This window comes from Carassius auratus, chromosome 19 (genome assembly GCF_003368295.1).
Source record: "Carassius auratus strain Wakin chromosome 19, ASM336829v1, whole genome shotgun sequence".
In the NCBI taxonomy this organism is placed as follows: domain Eukaryota; kingdom Metazoa; phylum Chordata; class Actinopteri; order Cypriniformes; family Cyprinidae; genus Carassius; species Carassius auratus.
Window position 1 is genome coordinate 17,100,959 of NC_039261.1, and position 12,055 is coordinate 17,113,013.

The window sequence follows — 12,055 nt, forward strand, 5'->3', positions numbered from 1 at the left end:
TCTGTTTTTATTTTATATTTTTTTCTCTATATCTTTCTTACTATCACTGTCTGTTTGTTGTTTTTTTTTTTTTTTTTAATTGTAAAATATAACTTAATTCACACCATATTTCTGATATTACCGATCAATCTTATCAGATTAACTTTGATCGTTCACTCTTCCGTGACTGCAGCACACCTGCAAAGCGTTAGCACTCGTTAGCTTGTCATTAGCGTTTTTTCTTTCTCCTCTCCTCTCCTCTCTCACGCTGCAGTTTTCCACAAGTTCATCAAACAACCGCAGTAAGAATATTTCATCAAGCACGGTGAGTAATGGCTTCTCCTACAATTGTTATTTGCACCTCTTGCCACATGTACAGTTTATCTATCTCTGTCGCTGATGAGGGATTCACATGTGATAAATGCAGGGAAACAGTTAGGCTGACAGAGAAGATTTCAGAATTAGAGACACGCATCCAAACTTTAATTGAGGACAGTAAGAATGTTAGGGCTCTAGATATGGCTTTGGATGCGTCTAGCTCAGGGATTCCTGTACATTGTCCGGTTCCAGCAGAGCCCCTGCAGCAGGGCAACTGGGTGACGGTGAGGCAGCGTAGTCGTGGGTCAAAACACCGCTCTTCTGTTTCCGATCAAAACATTAAACAGGTTCTCCCCCACTCAGTTGATGCACCCACTGAGAAACCTGATGAAAGTGCTCTAGTTATTGGTGATTCTATTGTACGGAACGTGAATATAGAGACACCAGCCACCATAGTCAAATGTTTACCGGGAGCCAGAGCGCCTGACATCTTGGCAAATCTAAAAGTGCTGGCTAATGCTAAACGTAAATACAGTAAGATTGTTATTCATGCCGGCGCTAATGATGTTCGACTTCGCCAGTCGGAGATCACTAAAAATAACTTTAAAGAGGTGTGTGAACTTGCAAGCACGATGTCAGACACTGTAATATGCTCTGGTCCCCTCCCTGCTTACCGTGGTGACGAGATGCATAGCAGATTGTCATCACTCAATGGCTGGATGTCTAAGTGGTGCCCACAGAATAACATAGGTTTCATAGACAATTGGACGAGCTTTTGGGGCAGACCTGACCTGTTTAAAAGAGATGGTCTTCATCCCCTCCTGGGGTGGCGCCACTCTTCTGTCTAGAAATATGGCAAATAGTCTTAGTGTTTATACTTGACTAACTGGGCCCCAGGTCAGGAAGCAGACAGACTGGCTAACCGACCGTCTGCTAGCTGCCCTCCCGTCACAGAGGTCAGTTAATTCTCAGCACATAGAGACTCTTTCACCTAGATATCACACTATAGAGACTGTGTCTGTTCCACGAACTAGAAAATTACAAAAAACGTCCAAAGCCAAGTTAAGGTTAACAATTTAATTGAGTTTCAACAAATAAAAAACAAATGCAATATGGATAAACAATGATAAAGATTGGCTTATTGAATATCAGATCCATTTCTACGAAAACACTTTTTGTAAATAATATGATAACTGATCATAATATAGATGTGCTCTGCTTGACAGAAACCTGGCTAAAACCTGATGATTACATTATTTTAAATGAGTCCACCCCCCAAGATTATTGTTATAAACACGAGCCGCGTCTAAAAGGCAAAGGGGAGGAGTTGCTTCAATTTATAACAACGTTTTCAGGATTTTCTCAGAGGGCAGGCTTCAAGTATAACTCGTTTGAAGTAATGGTGCTTCATATAACATTATCCAGAGAAACCAATGTTAATGATAAATCCCCTGTTATGTTGTACTGGCTACTGTATACAGGCCACCAGGGCACCATACAGACTTTATTAAAGAGTTTGGTGATTTTACATCCGAGTTAGTTCTGGCTGCAGATAAAGTCTTAATAGTTGGTGATTTTAATATCCATGTCGATAATGAAAAAGATGTATTGGGATCAGCATTTATAGACATTCTGAACTCTATTGGTGTTAGACAACACGTTTCAGGACCTACTCATTGTCGAAATCATACTCTAGATTTAATACTGTCACATGGAATTGATGTTGATAGTGTTGAAATTATTCAACCAAGTGAGGATATCTCAGATCATTATTTAGTTCTGTGTAAACTTCATATAGCCAAAATTGTAAATTCTACTTCTTGTTACAAGTATCGAAGAACCATCACTTCTACCACAAAAGACTGCTTTTTAAGTTATCTTCCTGATGTATCCGAATTCCTTAGCATATCCAAAACCTCAGAACAACTTGATGATGTAACAGAAACTATGGACTCTCTCTTTTCTAGCACTTTAAATACAGTTGCTCCTTTACGCTTAAGGAAGGTTAAGGAAAACAGTTTGACACCATGGTATAATGAGCATACTCGCCACCCTAAAGAGAGCAGCCCGAAAAATGGAGCGCAGCTGGAGGAAAACAAAACTAGAGGTATTTCGTATTGCTTGGCGGGAAAGTAGCATATCCTACAGAAAAGCATTAAAAACTGCTAGATCTGATTACTTTTCTTCTCTTTTAGAAGAAAACAAACATAACCCCAGGTATTTATTCATACAGTGGCTAAATTAACGAAAAATAAAGCCTCAACAAGTGTTGACATTTCCCAACACCACAGCAGTAATGACTTTATGAACTACTTTACTTCTAAAATCGATACTATTAGAGATAAAATTGCAACCATTCAGCCGTCAGCTACAGTTTCGCATCAGACAGTGCACTATAGACCCCCTGAGGAACAGTTCCACTCATTCTCTACTATAGGAGAGGAAGAATTGTATAAACTTGTTAAATCATCTAAACTTACAACATGTATGTTAGACCCTATACCATCTAAGCCTCTTAAAAGAGATGCTTCCAGAAGTCATAGGTCCTCTTCTGACTATTATTAATTCCTCATTGTCATTAGGATATGTCCCCAAAACCTTCAAACTGGCTGTTATTAAGCCTCTCATAAAAAAGCCACAACTTGACCCCAGAGAACTAGTTAATTATAGACCAATCTCGAATCTCCCTTTTCTGTCCAAGATACTAGAAAAGGTGGTATCCTCACAATTATATTCCTTCTTAGAGAAAAATGGTATATGTGAGGGATTTCCAGTCAGGATTTAGACCGTATCATAGTACTGAAACTGCTCTCCTTAGAGTTACAAATGATCTGCTCTTATAATCTGATCGTGGGTGTATCTCTCTATTAGTTTATTGGATCTTAGTGCTGCTTTTGACACAATTGACCACAACATTCTTTTGCATAGACTTGAACACTTGTTGGGCATCAGTGGAAGTGCATTAGCATGGTTTAAATCGTACTTATATGGCCATCAGTTCGTAGCAGTGAATGAAGATGTATCATATCGATCACAAGTGCAGTATGGAGTACCTCAAGGCTCAGTTCTAGGGCCGCTACTCTTCACGGCTTTATATGTTACCCTTGGGAGATATCATCAGGAAACATGGTGTTAGCTTTCACTGTTATGCTGATGATACGCAGCTCTATATTCTTCGCGGCCCGGTGAAACACACCAATTTGAAAAACTAATGGAATGCATAGTCGATATAAAAAATTGGATGACGAGTAATTTCTTACTGCTAAATTCAGAAAAAAACAGAGGTGTTAATCATAGGGCCTAAAAACTCTGCTTGTAATAACCTAGAACACTGTCTAAGACTTGATGGTTGCTCTGTCAATTCTTCGTCATCAGTTAGGAACCTAGGTGTGCTACTTGATCGCAATCTTTCCTTAGAAAGCCACGTTTCTAGCATTTGTAAAACTGCATTTTTCCATCTCAAAAATATATCTAAATTACGGCCTATGCTCTCAATGTCAAATGCAGAAATGTTAATCCATGCATTTATGGACTTCAAGGTTAGACTATTGTAATGCTTTATTGGGTGGTTGTTCTGCACGCTTGTAAACAAACTACAGCTAGTCCAAAATGCAGCAGCAAGAGTTCTGTACTAGAACCAGGAAGTATGACCATATTAGCCCGGTCCTGTCCACACTGCACTGGCTCCCTATCAAACATCGTATAGATTTTAAAATATTGCTTATTACTTATAAAGCCCTGAATGGTTTAGCACCTCAGTATTTGAATGAGCTCCTTTTACATTATACTCCTCTACGTCCGCTACGTTCTCAAAACCTCAGGCAATTTGATAATACCTAGAATATCAAAATCAACTGCGGGGCGGCAGATCCTTTTCCTATTTGGCGCCTAAACTCTGGAATAACCTACCTAACATTGTTCGGGGAGGCAGACACACTCTTGCAGTTTAAATCTAGATTAAAGACCCATCTCTTTAACCTGGCATACACATAACATACTAATATGCTTTTAATATCCAAATCCGTTAAAGGATTTTTAGGCTGCATTATTAGGTAAACTGGAACCGGAACACTTCACATAACACCGTACTTTCACATCATTAGAAGAATGGCATCTACGCTAATATTGTCTGTTTCTCTCTTGTTCCGAGGTCACCGTGCCACCAGATCCAGTCTGTGTCCAGATCAGAGGGTCACTGCAGTCGCCCGGATCCAGTACGTATCCAGACCAGATGGGTGGATCAGCACCTAGAAAGGACCTCTACTGCCCTGAAAGACAGCGGAGACCAGGACAACTAGAGCCCCAGATACAGATCCCCTGTAAAGACCTTGTCTCAGAGGAGCACCAGGACAAGACCACAGGAAACAGATGATTCTTCTGCACAATCTGACTTTGCTGCAGCCTGGAATTGAACTACTGGTTTCGTCTGGTCAGAGGAGAACTGGCCCCCAACTGAGCCTGGTTTCTCCCAAGGTTTTTTTCTCCATTCTGTCACCGATGGAGTTTCGGTTCCTTGCCGCTGTCGCCTCTGGCTTGCTTAGTTGGGGTCACTTCATCTACAGCGATATCATTGACTTGATTGCAAATTAAAACAGACACTATTTCAACTGAACAGAGATGACATAACTGAATTCAATGATGAACTGCCTTTAACTATCATTTTGCATTATTGAGACACTGTTTTCCAAATGAATGTTGTTCAGTGCTTTGGCGCAATGTATTTTGTTTAAAGCACTATATAAATAAAGGTGATAGACATCTGACAGAAATAAAAGTCAGTCTGGTTAAGCAGTTAGAAGTTGTTAATCAGATCTTGAGAGATTTGATTAATTCTTTTATTCAGTGGATTTCATCTAAGGCTGTGGCTGAAGTCATTTGTAGTTCTTGTGTTCTCTTTCTTTCAGTTATTCTGTTTGTTAATAGCAGGTGTTCATCATTCATGCTCAATCATCAATTAATCACAGAATTATCTCATTAACTTCACTGATTCAGTGTTACTCAAACACTCTGTAGTGTGCACACATTATAAGTGTTCATTTAAAACTGAGGATTTTGTTATGGAGTTTAAAGGGTTAAAGATTTAAGCTGAAGAAAAAACAGCATGAAACATAATTTAACAGTAATAAACTGTAATTAATTTACAGGAAACAAACTGTAGAAAAACAGTTATTTACTGGAACCCCTGCTGCCAGTAAATAACTGTTTTTCTACAGTTTGTGGCCGTAAATTAATGGTTGCCAGCAAAAAAAAGTGTTTTTCTACAGTTTGTTGCTGTTAAGTCAAGGAAAAACAGTAATATACTGTAAAATCTAAATGTCAGATTTACCAAATGAAAAAAAAGTTAATTTAACTAAATTTTTTTGTGAACATCCATAGAAAAAATGTATGCAAAGTCATACACTGATAATGAGAGTAAATATTGAACTCAACTGTATTAATGTGTGTTTGCACAAGAGAGATCTGTTAGTTTAATAGTTTTTGTTGTTCACCATTGTGCTGGAGAGTAGAGCCTGTGCTTCAGTCAATGATGAGCCACAAATTCTGATCTTTTGCTGCTTTATATAAAGCCAATAAATTTGGATTCTCCTGATACAGTGGTGATCTCTGTGTTAAGTATTTCAGCACATACGTGTGAGCTGCAGTGATTTGAGTAAAAGTCATGCATTTAGTTACTTTACTATTACACATTAAGTGTTTGCAGTTTTATATTAAGAAATATTCCTTCTCAGTGGACTCAAACAAAATAAGTTCATAGTACCAACATCGTAGGAATGCTAGCTTTTCAACTCGAACTGTTTGAAGCAGTGGGAGTGGAGTTAATTTCCATGGTAGAATTTATGGTAAAATACTGTAAAAAATAAGAGTGGTAAATTAATGGTTGAAAGCTGTAAATTAACAGTACTTTACTGGAACCCCTGCTGCCAGTAAATTACTGTTATTTAACGGGACAATTTTTTACAGTGTGCCAATACTTTTGACACCACTGGTCCTGACTAAAAACTTGAGGTTGATTTGAAAAATAGATATACAGTTGTCAGGAGAACCATCAAATTTATCTGGTAGAGCAAATCTCAAGTGAATGAACATACTGTGTCAAGTGTTCATTGGCAGCTTATAGTGTCATTAACAGAGTTTGAAAACCCTTGAGCAGATCATTTTGTTACACAATGGTTGACAGGACCTCGGTTGGATCTGATGGAACCTGGTGAAGTATTCTGTAAGGAAGAGGCTTAATAGATTCTATATGTGGGTCTTTATTCAATTATCTGTGCCCAAAGTACTAATAACAATCATATCTCCAAGTCAGGTCACTGGCATGAGTCAGAGTATGGAGAAAATATGCAATTGCAGATAAATCCAAAACAGTAATCCAGAAACGGGAGTCAGGAGAACAAAAGCAATGGTCATGACAATAGACAATAGAAATCTCATAGAAGAATTCTTAGTAAAGCAGAGGAAATGGCAATACTTCACAAAATGGTAGTGGAAACACATGGCTTAAATACATGGTAACAGGAACTGTGGTAATGTGGTAATGTGGCAGGAAACAGGAAGTGGACAGAGTTCAAAATTCAGAGGAGAGCTCCTTCTGAAGGATGGGAGAATCACAAATGAGTTTCTCTAATTTATCTACCCATTTTTGTAGTTTAATTAGAGATTTAAAACAGCATTGATGTTGTATCAGTTTTACAATAATAAGTGATACAGTGATCATAATAAATGAATCACATTTACAAAGAATGATCATTTCTATAATTTTTCATCAAAAATATGACCGTGACGTGATTTCTTAGTTTTACTGCTGATTATTTGTTCAGAAATGTTTGTGCCATGAACAGATAAAACAGACGTCTATGAGATCTGGCCGACAGAAACACATCTGAATCAAATCGGTGAGTCTGGTGTAAAGTATGAATGCTGATTATTGTGAAAATATAAAGCTCACAAATGTCATTTAGGTGAGTTTTGAACATTCAGACCAGCATGTTCGGCTGCGGTCCATCCTTTCCGCCAACCATGACAGTAAACGTTTCTTCCTGCAATGATTATAACCAGAAAACACAGAAACACAGCCAAACCAACACCACTGAACATCAGCACACGCTCCGTCAGCGTCACTTCATCTACAGACAGACAGAAAACATTCAGAAACCAGCTTTCATTAAACAACAGAATCAAGTCAGACAGATTCTGATCGATTGTGCTGAGATTGAACTGTGATGAAATCATGCTGAAATTACATCTGTGAAGCACTTTCTGTAATAATGTGACAATCACGATGCTATAAACAGTTACACTCTTTAAAAAGTTTTTAATTTGATTTGATGGTTCTATGAAGAATCCACATCATATTCAAATTGCATAACCAATAAAAAAAATACAGAGAGTTCCTGAAATAAACTGAGAAACAAGAATGATCTCCGCTCTCATCTGTGATGTCATCCTCTGGAGGATCTGTGACGGACTGAACTTTGTCTTCTCTGTCTGAAAATATATTAAATATATGATCGCTTCAGATTTATGATCACTCCTCAACAACCCACAAGATTTCAAGAATCATTCATATCTGGAGCACTAACACTGCATTAAAGAAAAAGTAAAAACACAAAAGTTATTTTGTTTTGGGGTTTTTTTTAAGTGGAAAATGGTTATATAGATGATTAAAATGTTCTTCACACTTAGAAAACAATGTTTAAAAAAAAAAAAACTGATCACTAGAAGGCTCTTTGGGGAAACAAAAATGGTTCTTATATGGCATTGCAGTGAACATTTTTGAGTGTAGTATGTTACTAGTGATGATGAAAATTTGAGAGAAATGGAGAAGTCAGCAGTACTAACCCTCGATCTGTAGTCTGATGGGTTTCTCAAACTGCATGTCTGAATTCACTGATCTTGTTCCACAGAAATAAAGACCTGAATCTGACTCCATTAGTCCAGTAATATCTAGCGAGGCTGTGTTTCTACTTCTGTCTGCTTTAACTATTACACGTGTGTTTTGACGGTTTGAAACTAGCTCTCTTATCCTGCCCATGGCGAAGGCAAATATCAGCAGTGTTAGTTGTCCAGATTCAGGATTCTGGTGATACCAGGCTATTACATGTTTGTCTGTCATGCTGCAGTTCAGAGTGATGCTTTCATTCAGCTGAAATCTTAACAGAGTCACATTATGTTCTGAAGCATCTGGAAAACATCATAAACTGATCCTTTGAAATTATTAAAACATTGATTATATTTAATGATAATAAGCTCAATGATGTGAAATTGTAAATGAGAATATATTTACCGCTGGAGCTGATCTGAACAATCAAGTATGAAAAAACACAAAAGAGCATGATCTTCTCCATTGTCTCTCGTCTGTAAAAGCACTGATCAAACTGCAGATTTCCTTTCAGTGCAGAGACATTAAACCACAACGTGTTTCCACTTCCTGTCTTTAGGAAAGCTTGTGAAGCTTTGACATAATTTAAAGTGCTTTATTTCTTTAAAGCTATGTGTTATTAAGCTTTGCTGTTTGGTGTGTGAAGTCATAATTACACATTATGTAGAAGTAAGGGGTGGGCAATAAAGCAAAAATATAATATCAGCAGAACTCCAAACATAACTCTGTTCTTGCATAAATGTCATTTGTCACATTTTGCACAAAAAAAATAAAATAAATATAAAAATTCTGCCAGTGCGAATTTTGTGAGCATTTGCACTGATGCACCACTTTGTCCAGCTCATAATCTTTGCCATTTCTGGTGCACGAGAGAAACATTAAATAGCAAATGACAAAAACAGTCCAATAATTGAGCGCAGCTCAAGCAAACCACTGCTGCCAAGTCTCGCGAGAAAAATAAGCATCCGCAGCTGCAAAAACAACTCCAGTACAAGCCCAAAATCATTTGATTATTTATTATCTTCAATATTATGTATTACCAATTAATGAGCCTGCAACATATTTAACTGAAACCATGCTTTTATCTGAAAAGTGAAACCATAAATGAACTGCTTAGCGAACTGGTTTAGTTGGGAACCAGTGTTGATCTGGTGACACATTAATAGATGATTAAAATGTTCTTCACACTATAGAAAACAATGTTTTTTTAAAGAACTGATCACTAAAAGGATCTTTGGGGAAACAAAAATAGTTCTGTTTAACAAAAAGTGCTGTGTAAATAAATTAACTTGACTCAATATTATTATTAATTTAGTTTTCATTGAGCTTTAAACCAAAATATATCTTGTGCTGAACAGTAGATGACAGCAGAGGAGCACTTATTGGCTTATTAGTCATTCATTTCCACTTTTTTGGTTATTTTTGCTTAGAATTTGAATTTATAAAATCATTATATTATTATAAAATATAAAATCACCAAGAAATCACATTTTTGAAAGTTTTGCTGTTTAGTTAGTTGCTCAGTCTTACTGCAGTCAGTCAGAAATCATGATTGTTCATTGTGTGACACTGATGTGAAAACATTTGTTGGTTTTCTGAAACTGTGAGAACAGACAGATCTGGCATCATCGCACACATACAGCTGTGTTTGGAGAGCTTTAGCTTTGGTTATGATCAGGTTTTCTTCCAGAAATTATTTCTTAGTTTTAGTGAAGTTTGTTTGATCAGAACTCTCAACAGCACATTTAATGTTGAAAATATTTTTATTTAATATGATATTCATTGTGTGATATAAATAATCATACTCTTAAACTTATAACCACAAATACGTAAGTTTTATGATGTATTATAATTGTTTTTGAAAATTCATGAGCTGGTATAACTTTTAGTGTTATATAACAATGATACTTTTTTTTTATGCATTATGCATTTATTATAATGCCTTAAGAATACCCTTAAAATGTATTATTAATACGAGCTTCATAGAAAGTGTTACCAATATTTTTATACATTTTTGTGCATTTCACAGCACTGGATCATCTAAAACACAAACAGCTTTTATGCAAGAATACCTTTAGAGTGAATGTGTAATTCAAAGAGCTAAGAAAACACAAATGGAAGCACCAGCAAGTTCTACTAGGAAGATTTAATGCCACATCACGTTACAATAAGATCTAGCCAATCGGCACACAACAGGAGGAATATAAAAGCCCTCTACTCACACTTCATTGTGTTTGAAGTTCCCTTTCAGTCGGTCACTCTCGACGCCACATCGGTGACCGACGAATATGGGATATCGCTTCGATAGAGCAATCTACTTTGAGTGTAAACTAAACGAGCCAATGCACATTGGCATGCAATTATTGCATCCAGCTGCCGCTGATCACTGCGTGAGTATAAGAGGGCAGCAGGTGCAATGCATACCAGCTTTTCGCTTTGGAGCCGAGCGTTAGTATCGCTCTGCTCAACTGTGTCTGCTGTGAACTACGAGTTCAGCACGCTCTCGGAAGCTTCGTGTGTTGGCGAGACGGCGCTTCAGCGGCGGTCGTTCCTGTGTCGAGTGGATTGCACACTTCAGGTTGCACTACCCCTGTCGTGTTGCAAGCGGTCAATTCCCCTATGCGCCTCAGCACTAAAAGAGCATTTCCTAAAGAGCAAATTTCTCTAGAGCTTCACGGGTGCGTCTTTGTAAAGATGACGGATCGTCCTTATAAGGATGCTGTTTCACCCGTGCGTTTCTGGGTGCGGTCGTTACCTGGCAATGGGTGATGGTCACGATCGCTGCCTCACGTGTCTGGGCGTCGAGCACGCTGAGGTGGCTTTCGTGGATGAGTCATGTTCTCACTGCGGGAATATGACCATCTCGGAGCTGCAAACCAGGCTCCGCTACCTTCAGGGGGGCGGAGTCCCGTTGCCGCGGCCGTGATCTGGGGCTCGTTCTGGTGGCTGATAGACGAGAACCACTTCCGGCAGTAGCGCGAGTGGTTTGAGGGTCACAGTGGTGGCAAACCCCGCAGGCAACCAACCCGCTGGGGACCACCACTCCTCTAGCACCTCCGATCCAGTGGAGCAACCCACGGAACACGCTGGGCCCTCTTCAAGGAGCTACCAGCGGTATCCAGTGGGACTCCCCCCGACCAGATGTCGATCTCAGCATCGGAGGGAGAGCTGGAGTGGAACGGGCGGTAGCGATGCAATTGTGTCCTAAGTCCACCGCCTCCTGGCGTGGAGACCCGGGTCTGTAGGCACTCGTCTGGTCTGACCGGCAGTGCCTATGTGGCTTGCGGGGAAGCTGCTTTCGCCTTACACGCTATGGCGTTACTGCAGGTGCACCAGGCTAAGGCACTGAAAGACCTGCACGAGGGTGGTCACGATCCAGCGCTTCTGGAAGAGCTCCGAACCGCCACTGACCTTGCGCTTCGAGCGACGAAGGTCACCGCGAGTTCGCTGGGTCGTGCGATGTCCACATTAGTGGTCCAGGAGCGCCATCTGTGGCTGGGACTGGCAGACATGAGAGACACCGACAAGGTCCAGTTTCTCAATGCCCCTGTGTCCCAGACCGGCCTCTTCGGCGACGCAGTCGAGATCTTGGCCCAGCGACTCTTGGCTGCCCAGAAGCAGACTGAGGCGATCCGACACATCCTGCCCCGGCGGGCAGTTGCTGCTATCTCCACCCACCCGCCGGCTGCAGTGCCCCAGCCTGCTCGTCGCCGAGGGCAGCCCCCTGCATCCGCCCCTGCTCACGCGTCGCATCTGCAGCAGCCTCCAAGTGGTGCTGTTGAGCTGGGCGCAGGGAGGCTGCCCCTCCCGTCCTGGCCCCCGTCAAACTTGGCGGTGAGCAGAAGAGCAAGAGGCCCTGGGACAGGGGAACCAGAGAGA

The 12,055-nt window shown here is 39.9% G+C and overlaps 1 long non-coding RNA gene across 1 annotated transcript; it reads right to left on the bottom strand.

Annotated features, from left to right (window-relative positions):
• Positions 1-6,551: 6,551 nt before the first annotated feature.
• On the bottom strand, positions 6,552-8,732 carry LOC113119675 (uncharacterized). The gene is made up of 3 exons (XR_003294482.1): positions 8,582-8,732; positions 8,137-8,478; positions 6,552-7,782 (listed from the first exon to the last, which is right to left on the bottom strand). It is a non-coding gene; the product is annotated as an uncharacterized LOC113119675 (long non-coding RNA).
• Positions 8,733-12,055: the final 3,323 nt, after the last annotated feature.